This window comes from Caretta caretta, chromosome 1, assembly GCF_965140235.1.
Source record: "Caretta caretta isolate rCarCar2 chromosome 1, rCarCar1.hap1, whole genome shotgun sequence".
Classification (NCBI taxonomy): Eukaryota; Metazoa; Chordata; order Testudines; family Cheloniidae; genus Caretta; species Caretta caretta.
Window position 1 is genome coordinate 215,108,586 of NC_134206.1, and position 8,439 is coordinate 215,117,024.

Genomic DNA, 8,439 nt, shown 5'->3' on the forward strand with positions numbered 1-8,439 from the left:
ACAATTTTATTCTTTACTATTGTTTTAACTAATTTGCCTGGTACTGACGTTAGACTTACCTGTCTGTAATTGCCGGGATCACCTCTAGAGCCTCTTTTAAATATTGGCATTACTTTAGCTACCTTCCAGTCATTGGGAACAGAAGCTGATTTAAAGAACAGGTTAAAAACCATAGTTAATAGTTCCACAATTTCACATTTGAGTTCTTTCAGAACTCTTGGGTGAATGCCATCTGGTCCCGGTGACTTGTTACTGTTAAGTTTATCAATTAATTCTAGAACCTCCTCTAATGACACTTCAATCTGTGACAATTCCTCAGATTTGTCACCTACAAAGGACGGCTTAGGTTTGGGAATCTCCCTAACATCCTCAGCCGTGAAGACAAATGCAAAGAATTCATTTAGTTTCTCCGCAATGACTTTATCATCTTTAAGTGCTCCTTTTGTATCTCAATCATCCGGGGCCCCCACAAGACATTCTGACATCTTGTGGCAAGTCACTTAAGAGACACTAGTTAGTTCAAATTTTAATGTATATTCTCACTTTGTTACTAACTCTGTAGAAAGAGAGACTCCATCAGGACTCCTGGGATCTATCTCAGCTCTGGGAGGGGAGTGGGGTCTAGTGGGTTACAGCGTGGGCAGGGGGGAAGCAGATACATCTGAGTTCTAAATAAGAACAGAATGACCATACTGGGTAAGACCAATGGTATATCTAGCTCAGTATCCTGTCTTCCAACAGTGACCAATGCCAGGTGCTTCAGAGGGAATGAACAGGACAGGCAATCATCCAGTGAGTCATCCCCTGTTGCCCACTCCCAGCTTTTGGCAAACAAAGGCTAGGAACACATAGAACATGGTGTTGGAACCCTGCCCACCCTGGCTATGATAGATCTATCCTCCATGAACGTATCTAATTCTTATTAGAATCCTGTTATAGTTTTGGCTGTCCCCAACATCCCCTGGCAAAGATCTCCACCGGCTAACTGTGAAGAAATACTTTCTTTTGTTTGTTTTAAATCTGTTGCCTATTAATTTCATTGAATGACCCCTAGTTCTTATGTTATGTGAAGGAGTAAATAACATTTTCTTCTTCAGTTTTTCTGCACCATTCATGATTTTATAGACCTCTATCATATCTTCCCTTAGTCATCTCTTTTCCAAGCTGAAAAGTCCCAGTCTTTTTAATCTCTCCTCATGCAGAAGCTGTTCCATACCCCTGATCATTTCTGTTGCCCTTCTCTGTGCCTTTTCCAAATCCAATATATCTTTTTTGAGATGGGGCGACCACATCTGCACACAGTATTCAATATGTGGGCGTACCATGGTTTCTGTGACAGGGACCTCTGCTCCCAGTAGGGCCTAGACCTAGGCAAATATTTATTGAAATGGTTTAGAACATAAGAACAGCCATACTGGTTCAGACCAAAGGTCCGTCTAGCCCAAACAAAGGGTCTTCTGAGAGTGGACAATGCCAGGTGTTCCAGAGGGAATGATGTGAACAGCTAATCATCAAGTGATCCATCCCTTGTCACTCATTCCCAGCTTCTGGCAAAGAGAGGCTAGGGACACCATCCCTGCCCATCAAGGCTAATAGCCACTGATGGACCTGTCCTCCATTAACTTACCTAGTTCTTTTTTGAACCCTATTAGTCTTGGCCTTTACAATGTCTTCTGGCAAAGAATTCCACAGACTGATTGTGTGTTGTATGAAAAAATACTTCCTTTTGTTAGTTTTAAACCTGCTGCCTATTAATTTCATTTGGTGACCTCGAGTTCTTGTGTTATGAGAAGGAGTAAATAACACTTCCTTATTTACTTTCTCCACACCAGTCATGATTTTATAAACCTCCATCATATCCCCCCAGGAGCAAAAGAGCACTCTCTCTCTAGCTCTGAGAGGGAGGGACCTGGCTGCAGAGACCTGAATAGAGGACCTAGTTTGGAGCAGGGCTGGGGAAAGGCCAAGGGAGCCGGGGAGCTCTGGCCTAGGAAAGCTCCAGGCTGCAGGCCTGGGAAGGCCTATTAGGTAAGGGGGTTCCAGGGGTAGCCATGGGTAGGCAGAGGCAGCAGGTCCAAACCCAACCTTGCTGGTGATGAGAGGCTCATACTGCAGTCTACCCCAGGGAGTGGGGGCCAGCTGGTGACTGGCAGGAGCCTACGACAGAGGTGAGGTAGGGATAGTGGGTGGGGGGTTCCCCTGGGAGGGGAAGACCCAGGACTATGGGGTACTACAGTGGGCAGCATCCAGTGTAAGGGGCATCGGGATCCTGGGAGGGACACGGGAGTGAGTAGCAAGGCGGGACACAGGCCTGAAGAGGGCGCTCTGGAGGCTGGAATGCTAATTCCCTGAGATGACCAGCAGGAGGTGCCGCTGGTGAGTCTGCGTGTGGCTACACTGCCCTTTTCTGAACTTTTTCCAATTCCAATATATCTTTTTTGAGATGGGGTGACCACATCTGCATGCAGTATTCAAGATGTGAGTACACCATGGATTTATAATTTGAAAATGTACCCCAAAATATGCAGTGTATAAAGTTATAAAACCACATGTGGTTATGACAATAACTAACAACATGGTCACAGCCAAGGTATGTGGGGCGGGGGGGGCGGGGTCTGTTAATATCTGGCCAATTAATGATATAGTCAGGGCACCACATTCATACCAGCCATTATTTGTTTCTGTAGCCAGGGCTATAATTATTTTAGATGATTAGGGGGCTGGAGCACATGACTTATGAGGAGAGGCTGAGGGAACTGGGATTATTTAGTCTGCAGAAGAGAAGAATGAGGGGGGATTTGATAGGTGCTTTCAACTACCTGAAAGGGGAGTTCCAAAGAGGATGGCTCTAGATAGTTCTCCTTGTCCTGTCATCTGCTACCACTGAGAAATGGTCTCAAGTTGCAGTGAGGGAGGTTTAGGATGGATATTAGGAAAACCTTTTTCACTAGGAGGGTGGTGAAGCACTGGAATGGGTTACCTAGGGAGGTGGTGGAATCTCCTTCCTAAGAGGTTTTTAAGGTTAGGCTTGAGAAAGCCCTGGCTGGGATGATTTAGTGGGGGATTGGTCCTGCTTTGAGCAGGGGTTGGACTAGATGACCTCTTGAGGTCCCTTCCGACCCTGATATTCTATGATTCTATGATCCTGATGCTGCCTGCTGTTAGAAGATCACTCTTGGACTCCATGTCTGGCTGAAGCACATCTGCAAGCTTCCAACAGTGTTATTGGTGAGCAGTTCCATGTGCAAACCATGTACTGGGATTCACTGGCCAAAGGCTCCCTTCTCACCATTGCAGCTTAGCAGTTCTGCTTTGTGCAAGATTTTTCTCCTCTACTGATAATGCTCTTGGGTATGGGGACCTCTGAATTCCCTCTTCTGGTGCCTGGGCTCCCAGATTCCTTGTGCACATCCCATCTGCCCAGTGAAATAGACTGCAATGAGCCAACACGTGGCAAAGCACCCAGAAATATTTTTAAAAAAGTTTACTCATCCCAAGCTTTGTATCTGTCTTTATATTTAATACCAAATTCTGAGGCAATCTCTGTGAGGAGCTTTCATTTGCTCCTCAGAGTGGCAGTATATGGAAGTAGAGATGACAATTTGGGAGACTAAATCCCATTTTTAAAAGTGACTTTGGGCACTTAGGAGAATAAGGCTCATTGAAAGTCACTTGGATTCCATGTCCTGGCTCAGCCCCATCTGCAAGCTTCCAACCTGTGTGTACCAGGTGTTATTAGATTAGTACCTACTGGGCTGAACCTCACATCTATCATACACACCAGGCACTGAGATTCATGTGGCTGAAGGCTCCTTCCCACCTTTTCACTATTGGGGCTCAGCATTTTGCCCATTTATAGTTCTCCCAATCCCCACTGACAGCCAATAGTACTTAGGCACCTAACTTCATTAGACCCTTTGAAAATCCAAGCCTCAAAGTAGAAACCCCTTTACCTGCACTTCCATACCAAAACCCCAATAAAGCTGCTGCCACTGTTGAAGCTGTCAAGGTTCCTTCCCCACTCTGAACTCTAGGGTACAGATGTGGGGACCTGCATGAAAGACCCGCTAAGCTTATTCGTACCAGCTTAGGTTAAAACTTTCCCAAGGTACAAACTTTGCCTTGTCCTTGAACCATATGCTGCCACCACCAAGCGTTTTAAACAAAGACCAGGGAAAGAGACCACTTGGAGACGTCTTCCCCCAAAATATTCCCCCAAGCCCTACAACTCCTTTCCTGGGGAAGGCTTGATAAGAATCCTCACCAATTTGTACAGGTGAACACAGACCCAAACCCTTGGATCTTAAGAACAACGAAAAATCTATCAGGTTCTTAAAAGAATAATTTTAATTCAAGAAAAGGTAAAAGGATCACCTCTGTAAAATCAGGATGGGAAATGCCTTACAGGGTAATCAGATTCAAAACAGAGAGAATCCCTCTAGGCAAAACCTTAAATTACAAAAAGACACAAAGAGAGGAATATACATTCCATCCAGCACAGCTTATTTTACCAGCCATTAAACAAAAGGAAATCTAACGCATTTCTAGCTAGATTACTTACTAACTTAACAGAAGTTCTGAGGCTGCATTCCTGATCTGTTCTCGGCAAAAGCATCACACAGACAGACAAACCCTTTGTCCCCCCCCCCCCCCCCCCCCGCACTCCAGATTTGAAAGTATCTTGTCCTCCCATTGGTCATTTGGGTCAGGTGCCAGCTAGGTTACCTTAGCTTCTTAACCCTTTACAGGTGAAAGGGTTTTGCCTCTGGCCAGGAGGGATTTTATAGCCCTGTATACAGAAAGGTGGTTACCCTTCCCTTTATATTTATGACAGAAGCCAAATCCCAATTAAGGATTATGGTTTCTGCAAGGTCTGTTTTTCACAGAACTATTGTGTTCTGTCTTTTGTTGAAAAAGATTAATAGATTCCAAGGCCAGAAGGGACCATTGTGATCATCTAGTCTGACCTCCTGTATAACTCAGGACATAGAACTTCCCCAAAACAATTCCTAGAGCAAAGATTTTAGAAACACATCTATTCTAGATTTAAAAATTATCAGCAATAGAGAATCCACCACAACCCTTGGTAAATTGTTCCAATGGTTAATTACTCTCACTGTGAAAAATTTACACCTTATTTCTAGGCCGAATTTGTCTAGCTTCAACTTCCAGCCATTGGATTGTGTAATACCTGGCTCTGATAGATTGAAGAGCCCATTATTAAATATTTGTTCCCCATGTAGGTACTTTTAGACTGTAATCAAGTCACCCCTTAACCCTCTCTTTGTTAAGCTAACTTCATTGAGCTCCTTGAGTCTATCAATATCAGGCATGTTTTCTAATCCTTTATTAATTCTCATGGCTCTTCTCTGAACCCTCTCCAATTTACCAACATCTGTCTTGAACTGTGAGCACCAGAACTAGACATAGTATTCTAGCAGTGGTTGCACCAGTACCAAATACAGAGGTAGAATAACCTCTGTGCTCCTGAGATGAATGGTGTTAAACTGTGAAAATCAGTGTCTCCAATACATGCTTTTCCAGATGTATTTTCCAGGCTAACTAAAAAGGAAACAGACATTGTTGCTTTTAATAACAGAATTAATTCCTACTGTTTTCAAGGCGGCTATTACACCTCATTATAGCTTGTCAGAATGCCCTTTTATCAGGACTTTGTTTGAAGGATTTTGCAGCCTCCCTGATGTTTAACCAGGGCTATACCCATCTAATACACTTCATAGCTGCGCTACCAGTACAAATCCGCCAGTGGGAGTGCACGTGGAGGCTGTAGTAGACAGGATTTTTACACAGGCAAGGTGACGTGGTGGTGAAAACACCTGAGCCCCAGGTACACAACAGCTTCCACTGTTGCTACCTAGTGGGAACTGCACCAATGTTTAATTATAGTTTCAAAGTCTGGTAGTGTTGAAGTAGATGCATCCAGAGTGTTCTGAGTTAGGCACTAAGCATGACTCACCCAACTCATTTGTGTAACTTTGATGACAAACGCGAGAGAAGTTGCTGTCTTTTCCTGTCAAATGAACCTATATAAATATTAAAGTTCCTTTTTACAGCTGGAGTTACTAAGCTACTTTTAAATCCATCTAAGTACCTAAAAGGCCCACACAGAGTACTGCGAAAAATAAACAACCCTCCACCAAAACTCAATCTGATCCTTATATTGAAGAGGATAAGTATGTAGTTGTTTTAGCTGCATGCTCAGTTTGTTACTGACACACTTAATAGTTGTGTGACCAAAAAATATTGTTGTGATCTTTCCTATCTCTAACAAGTTCTTGTTTAATTTAATACTTAATGAGATGTTTTACTAAATTAGGTACAGGCTTGGTATCTGGCCTTATTTCTGTAATGTCACTTAGAAGGTTGTATTCTCTTTGAAAAAAAATTTCACAATTAGAAAGAGGATATAACTATGGCAGCACTGAACATTGTTCAGAATGACTATTCTCCTCATCTCCCATTGTAACTCACATCCCAACTGGATGTTTCCCCACTGCTTAGTCAGGGACAGATCAGCATACAGGCACAAGAGGCCAGTACCCAGGGCCTTGGATCCTGGAGTGATGTGATAACATCAAAATCTCAGCTTTCATTTTTTTAAAAAAAAGTTTCTAGCCCTCTTTGTTGTGAAGAAAATGTTGAAAATGTGACCTGAGTGTAGCTTATGCAGGGACATCTGCTTGAATCTACAGCCAGCCTGTTGCGAACCACATCATGCAGATCTGTGGGGTGTTAATTACAAGACTCACTGTTCCAGGAAACTCTGTCAACACCATCCCTGCAGAGAACTTGTTCAGGAGTAGAACTGTGCAATAGACTCACACTGCGGGTCTCCTGCTGCTGCCCATGCATCCCTAGGCAGAAGACGGGATCCCCGCTGGTCATCCAGGATAGGGCCTCTGCAGCTGCACCTGGGAGGTGAAGGGACCTCATGCAGCTGCCTCTGTCTCTACAAGGCATTGAGCCACCCCTCCCCACACTCCTGCCATTCCAAATGGGTGGGCCCACAGTGCAGGATCAGGGTCATTGGGGTGGAGCCATAAGGGCCCATGTCATAGGAAACCAAGGGCCCCAGATTGTTTTAGTCCAGCCTGCCTCTAATTATGGATCTTTCTGTTTGTTTGTCTAGTCTACAATAATCTTTTACATTTTTTAATCTCCCAGTATTACTTTCCATCCTCTATCTGTAAACAAGTCATTGCAACCTAACTCAGGAATAGAGCAGACCAGAAAACCCATATTCCCTTTTGAAGCTTTTCAACTGAAAAATGTTGGATTCTCTGCGGGGATTTTTAAAACAAAATTACATTTAAAAAACCAATGATTTTTTTCATTTCCTTTCCACTTTAAATGGTTTAATGTTTGGAAACCAAAACAACTTTCACACATGTCCTTACCATTTTCCAACATTTTCCAGTGTAGGGAGAGAGATTAAAAAAAGAAAAAAAAAAGGGGGGGGGGGGAGAGGAATGAAACACATTTTTTGTTTTCCAGAACTAAAATACTCCAAAAGCACAACCTTTAAGTTACAATGAAAATGTTCATTTTCTATTGAAATGTCAATTCAAAATGAATTTTTGTTTTGAATTTTCTGGTTGGAAAATGGGAAAATGTTGTTGATTTCAACATTTGCCTGTGGAAAAAAATTGGTTTTCATAAAACCAGATTATCCAATAGAAAAAATGTTTTGGTCAGATGATTTTGACCACCCCTGGTCTGGAAGTCTTTGCTCTTTAGTTGCCACCTTGCTGAAAAGCACATTCTTCTCTACCCCCATCTATTCCCCCCCACATCTCTGAAGAACACCACATAAAAATAATGCCAGTGGGCAACACTGTGATTCCTTGAAGGGGAATGAGAATATTCTCACAAACACCCCAGGTTAGGAGGAAGTGCTTTGTAGAATCAGTCCCTCTGGCCACCCAGGAGCAGTGTTCACTGGCTTTACAGGAAACTCCATCCCTCAATCACAGAAATTATTAACCAAACAGCCTGAGAGAACAGAGACTGGAGACTTCACAAGAAACCTCTTGACCCACAAAGCACGAAGGGTAAAATCTTAGTCCCAACTGAAGTCAATGGGAATTCCAAATGGGCCAGGATTTCATCCCAATTTTATATGTTTCTGCACTGTCTGCTGAAAAAGAAATGACATAATTAAAAGTAAAAGGTGCCACTCTACATGTAAAAACAATTTCTTAGGCCAGCATTAATATTCTCTGTAGCTGTGAAACAGAGGGACAGTGCAAATGTGGCCTCTGAGGGATACAGTCTTTAGACAGTATTTATTATGAAACTGAAACAATTAAAAGGGGCTGGACCTTTCTAGAGCAGATGATGCATTGTCTCTGGTTACGCCCAAGTGGTAAGTGTCTGGGCCTTTACTGCTTCAGGGATGGGCTGTAGGGGGTTGAGAGC